Raw genomic sequence first — 6,269 nt, forward strand, 5'->3', positions numbered from 1 at the left:
CTTTCTCAATCTTAATTAATTATTACCATCCACACAAAAAATAATAGACATATTTATTAATTGATCATGTGTGTATGAATTAAAAAAAAAAGAGTTAATTTTGTTGAATAACTCAATCCTGTGTTAGGGAATGATAAGCGGTTCACCGTCAATGCCATCACGACGTTCTTCTGCTTCATTACAATCCTATCAAACATTTGTTTTCTTTCTATTCCACCGACTTCTCTCCTCCACATGCTTTGAAGATGGTGCGACGGCCATGGAAGGACCTGCAACTCATTCTTCTGTTTTTTTGGTGGCGACAAATCAATTAGATTAGGAGAGAGATAGTGATTTGGTGTAGTCAGACCATGATAATACTTGTGGACTCATTTAATCTAAAGGTAAAAAAAGTTGGTCCAACTTGCACCCATCTATTAGGTGGTGCAAACTAAATGCACCCTATCTAACATGTCTCTGATTTATAAATTATCATCCTTATGACAATGTTGTGCAAAGTACTGGAATTAGAGACACTTTAAATTATATTCTCCGTAAAACTTGTGATGATGATCCATACTTGTCATTGGCACATCTATATCTATGCCTATTAATAAAGGGAAAACTTAGTTTTGGTGTAGCCTATTTTTTTTCCAATTATACCCTCCCTTTTTAATGAGAATTTCACATTTTTGTCTAATAATTTTCTCCAATATATATCAACCATTGTCAACATTTTTACCCTTCAAACTTCAGGTTTGATTTTTTATTGATTTTTTCATGTTGAAATCTACTATGTATACAATCATTTTGATTAATTGCTTTTTGAAAGTTTTAAATTTGTTCTTTTATTGTGTGAGGTTTTTTGGTTTTTGTGTTGTATCTTTGGTGATGCCTCTCTCTCTGGCTCTCAGTTACATTACCAACGGGTTTTGTGTATTTTCTATACTTTTTTTTTCTTCCTGATAGTCGTGTAATATGGAGTAAATTTGAATTTTATAACTCTGATTTAGTTCTTGAGTAAATTGTAATTGCAGTTTCTCTTTAAATGGTTTTGTTGTTGCCAATTACTTTCACTTTTCTCATCATGTAAAGGCTGCAATTATTCAAAACATTAATAATGATATGCAACTGGATATGATTTCCTGTATATTTCTCTCCCCAACCATCTCTCTCACTTCTTTCATGTGTTGCAATTGAAGTTCGAATGATAAAGAAATTAGTTCTACACTTAATGCCCTCAGATACAGTCTGTTTTCTCAAATTTTCTTAAATATTTGAATCTGAACCATAGTTAAATCAAGTTTGGTGTTAAATTGCATTTCTATTTGCCATTTAGTTGCATCTGAACCACATTTTATTTATACTTCTTCATCTACCATTATTTGCTACAATGTGTTTTATTTTGTTTATGGTTTGCAAATATGACATGCTTTAGTGTTATTTTTTAGAAATTATTTTTTTCTATATCAGGTACATGTCAAATAACAAGCATGTTAAGGCAAAGTATTCATGGACCATTGGAGCTCAATGCAACACGTGTCTGTTTTGATTCATTGTGGTTGATCAAATTCATCTCTAGCATTGGACCATTACTGTTCTTTCTTTTGTATTTTTTTCTATAGGTTGTTACTATGAGAATTAAGGATTGGAAATTTTGTAGATTATTTATATGGGACTGCACAATCTCATGGCCTACGATCCGTGGAACAAAATGCACAAGCAACAGTCAACAATCAAGACCAAGACAATATCGAAAGGAAAGACAAACACAAAATGCAATAGATAGAATACAAATAAAGCATTTCGAGTATATAAAAGAACAGTTACGTGTACATTTGTGTTAGAATAAAAAATTGTACAAAGAAGATTGGTAAAATATATACACTTCAGTGCAATAAGGAGATGACAAAGACCCAGATGAATCGTAGCCCAGTGGGGATGGGGAGCTCACTTAGTTGAGTCAAGGGATTGAATGAGTTAAAGATATATCATAATCTTAAATATTACTCTATGTTTCTTCATGATGGTGTTAAATAAATTATTATAGTATTTGTGTATGACATATATCAAATACTCCATCCGTTTTAAAATGAGTGTCGCTTTAGGTGTTTACACACATATTAAGAAATGCAATGATTAAAAGAAAGAGAATGATTATTTTACCAAATTATCCTTATTAACTATTGGTTAGTTTTAAAAGTTATCCTTATTAACTATTGGTTAGTTTACACACAAGTGGAGGTACTGGGGTTCGAGAGTATATACATACATTAGCGCAGTAGAAAAAGCGGACAGACGGACACGAGAGTGCCCGTCTGGACGCTAGTGAGAATTAATAACAAACACAGATAATAAAAAGTAATAAAGTACAAATTATAAAAATCGAATTCATTACTGAAAAATGAATAGTGTAGAAGACCCCTCTTGTGAATGTTATGCTTCCACTCTGAATGAATCAAGTTTCCACATTTGTCCTGTTAAATAAAAAATCAATGTAAAATTTCCTGAACTTCATTTATTACGTAGGCCTCTCCATCTGGTATGTTCTATTTGAAGGTTAATATATATTTGTTACTCAAATCTAACACCATTGAGAGGCAAATTTTGCAACCGCATTAGTAGTGTAGAAAAATTATTCAAAGATATAACATTTCATCGAAGTTTCTTCTGTATGGGTCTTCAAGTTGATGCAAAACACTTCATTGGAGTTTTCAAACAATTTTTTTTTGGGTAAAAAATATTTCATTGGAGTTAGAATCCATAGGCTGATGAGAGTTACTACTTTAATTGCTCATTGTCAATCTCAATCTCATCATTCCTATTTTGCTTTACAAATTTCTCCTTTGTAAAATTAACACATGCATGTAAAAAAAGAATAACCAAAAGGGCACTAATAATACAGTACATGTTTGTGTTTTTAATAGGAACAAAATAGTAAAAGCACTGAGAACCCATACAGCACGATACCAAAGACGAATAACTGATGATACTAAAGCACTAAGGATGCATAAATTTATTTAGTGGAAAATCAGAAACTAAGTAAGATAGAAAATCAGAAACTGGACAAATGAACAAAAAGCAAACTATATTATATTTAGAAATCAGTGTAATTACCGGTAGAGGATATGATTTGGCTGCCAAAAAAATAAACTGCAATCGTGATATTCCTATCATTTTCTCCAATGCACCATCTCAACCCTCTTTAATTTAAGCATTTGTCCTTCTCCGTTAATGGCCCACGACTCTCATTTTTCCAATCTCTCTCCGCTTACCTGTGAGAGAATGTCGTGGTCCCGTCATGGACATAGAGATGCCTGTGGTTATCCATGACTTCCTCTTTTATTTTCATTTTCTGTTTTCCTGTGTGTAAGTGTTTTACCACCGAAGAAAAGGAAAGCAGTATATGTAAGTTAATATTGTGTGATAACTGAGTAATACAAAAGTGAGGAAAACCGCAAGTGTGAGAGAGGTTACTATAATGTGGAAGTTACTAATACTAATTTTGAATATGAAAACCGCAAAGGATAAAACAGGAATGAAAAAGTTAATATAGTGAAACTGAAAAGGGTATAATAGGAAGGAAAAAAGGCTACACCAAAAGAAAAGTATTGCCTTTATTAATAGGTATAGATAAAGGAAATAGGAGATTTTGTGTTTGATTTTTCATTATTTCAATTATACTCTTAAACAAGTTTTCCCATAATAATGACACATTGTTGGTGTCATTGTGTAACTGAAAAAGATAAGTGTTCTGGACCGGCCAAAAGGATTTTTGGCCCATTCACTTAGGCCCAACACAATCCAAAGCCCAAACACCATGTTTGACAGCATTACTTGCGACACACCCCTTTCCCACAAGGGGGTGCATGGAGCGAGCGAGACCGGTTCAAACGAACCACAACGTCTCTCTGCACGTTCCCGCAATAAACTCTCTGGCAGTTACACTTCCCACGATTTCGTAACCGTCAGAGCCAGGTGTGCCATTACAACGGTTCTGCAGCCCTCCACCTCTATATATAGGGGACTCGCTGCAGTCCCCAAGGTAGAATCTAACTCTTCTTCTAAACCCTCACTCTCTGATCTCTACTTACTTGAGCTTCGGAGTGTCTGCAGGTACCCCCCGCCCCCCCCCCCCCCCGTTCCAAGGAGCACTTTGGAGCATTCTACCACCACTCAACCACCGCATTAAAAACACCGACAATCACCTTCTGATCAGGTACGATCAATAAGCATGGGTTGTTACAATAAGTCACATACATATATATACATATAATTTTTCTTTAAAAAAAAATCTATCTGTATAATTTTAACCAAAATATAAATTTCATAAAAAATTAATTATAGTTTACACGTATCAGCGCACTAAAAGAGTAGAGTGTGAGTCCCTTCAAAAAAAAAAAAGAGTAGAGTGTGAGTCAACCGCTGGTATAATATAATGAGGATTCATATGGCCCCATCCTCAAGGTGCAGAACATCAATGAAAATCACGTTATGGTGAAGTTCTTGTTGTTCCAAACTGAAATGAACTTTCCCATAATTTCTAGCTCTTAAAAACTCTTCTACAAAGTCCCAAGCTTTCTCTCTGCCATAATAACAACGGGGTCTATTGGAATTTTATGATAAATAAAAAAGGGAAATGTTAACAAGTGCTCTTAGAGTATTTGATAAGAAGTTTAAAGTATAAATTTATTTTGAAATTTATGTATTCAACACTTTAAAACATCAAAAAACACTTTTTTCTATATGAAAGTTATCAACTGTTTCCATTTTTTAATTCTTAGGGCACAAATACCCTTAAAGCACTTGTTATCAAAACCCATAAACAAATTAGGAGCCTCCCTAATCTTCCAAGAGGTTGTGCTAAAAACTTGAGTACCTTTATTATCCTTACTAGAAAGCCACTTATTCATCCAATAGTTGATACTTATATTTTAAGAAATGAAGGCCAAATTATGAAGAGAACCAAAATTAGTGTTTCAAAATTGCAAAATGTTATCCACTATTTCCACCTCCCAGCATAAAGGACATTGTTGATCCAGATAAACACCCTTTTTCCAATGTTAGTTTTTGTGGGTACGTAAGATATTCTCTGCTACTATCCATATAAAATTCTCGACACAATCAACAAGAGAAACTTTCTAAAGAATAATCTGTAGTTTTTAGTTAGGGTCATGAGATAGTCCTAGTCAGTCCTCCCTCAGTTATTAGACCCTGATCATATGAGTGGTTGACCTGGTAAAGAGTTTTCTATCTTTTCTCAAATTCCAAATTTTTGTCCTTTGGGAGCCTATAAGAGAGATAGGGATATTCAAATTATGTTGTCCCTTGAGATGATGGAAAAGCGACATACATCATATGCACACAAATATGAACCGTATTTATCACATAATCGAAAAGATATTACCAGAATTGATTTTTGTAGGGAACGTTGCCTCTAAAAAACTGATCAAACTACTCGTGATGATCCAAAATTGTTCCACTCTCATCGGTATCTCCATCGTCATATGTTTCTCCTGCTCAGAGGCACGTATTTATCTAGGAAGACTTAATTTCAAGGTCCAAAACATCAAACATAGCCCTTAAGAACCCACTAAAGGCGGCACCAATCTGGTAACTGAAGTCGTCTGTATTGTGCATACGGCTAGAAGACTTGCTATGTTCCTCTTATTGTTATAGAGACATATGGAATGAAACAACACATAACTTGAAGAATTAGCAAATAACAAACCCAGAAAAAGATATAACTTGAAGAACAAGCACATATGCTCTCTAATCAAAGGCCATTAGTGTGTAATGATAGCATTTTCCATTTTCAAAATCAAGAGATTTAACCAACTCAACAACATTTTCACTGTTTTATGAAACTGATTTTTCTATGAAAATGTACAATGACTAATTGACCAAAAATCCCAATTTATAATAAAAGAAAGTAACGAAAAATGCATAACTTCAAGGCTCAAAATTCTAATTCTCCATATATGAAATCATGAATTGAAAGAAGAAAATAAAAGGATATGGTTGAGATTGAAATACACTGTTGTTTTTGGATTTCCAAACTGTTAAATTTGAATCTCCAAATTCTATCATCTACCGAAGTTGTTACTAGGTTGAGTCACGACCAGGTCGCTCTCTTTAAGACGTTTCGTGGCACTACCCAAAGTTGTGCAAGGTAGACTATCAACCACGCCGCCTCCAGGATAAAACAAGCCCAGCTACAACTGTTCGATTAACTACTGCACTGTAGAAAAATCGTTCGAGAATTACACCCTCAAAATATGGCTCAATCG

The 6,269-nt window shown here is 34.0% G+C and overlaps 2 long non-coding RNA genes across 2 annotated transcripts; one reads left to right on the top strand and one right to left on the bottom strand.

Annotated features, from left to right (window-relative positions):
• The first annotated feature begins 657 nt into the window (after positions 1–657).
• Positions 658–1,880, top strand: LOC146952057 (uncharacterized). The gene is made up of 2 exons (XR_015011664.1): positions 658–735; positions 1,453–1,880. It is a non-coding gene; the product is annotated as an uncharacterized LOC146952057 (long non-coding RNA).
• A 352-nt stretch (positions 1,881–2,232) lies between these two features.
• LOC146952058 (uncharacterized) lies at positions 2,233–3,738 on the bottom strand. Its single transcript, XR_015011885.1, has 2 exons — positions 3,097–3,738; positions 2,233–2,456 (listed from the first exon to the last, which is right to left on the bottom strand). It is a non-coding gene; the product is annotated as an uncharacterized LOC146952058 (long non-coding RNA).
• Positions 3,739–6,269: the final 2,531 nt, after the last annotated feature.

This window comes from Medicago sativa, chromosome 1, assembly GCF_051527215.1.
Source record: "Medicago sativa cultivar Bolivia chromosome 1, Bolivia_mono, whole genome shotgun sequence".
Taxonomy (NCBI): domain Eukaryota; kingdom Viridiplantae; phylum Streptophyta; class Magnoliopsida; order Fabales; family Fabaceae; genus Medicago; species Medicago sativa.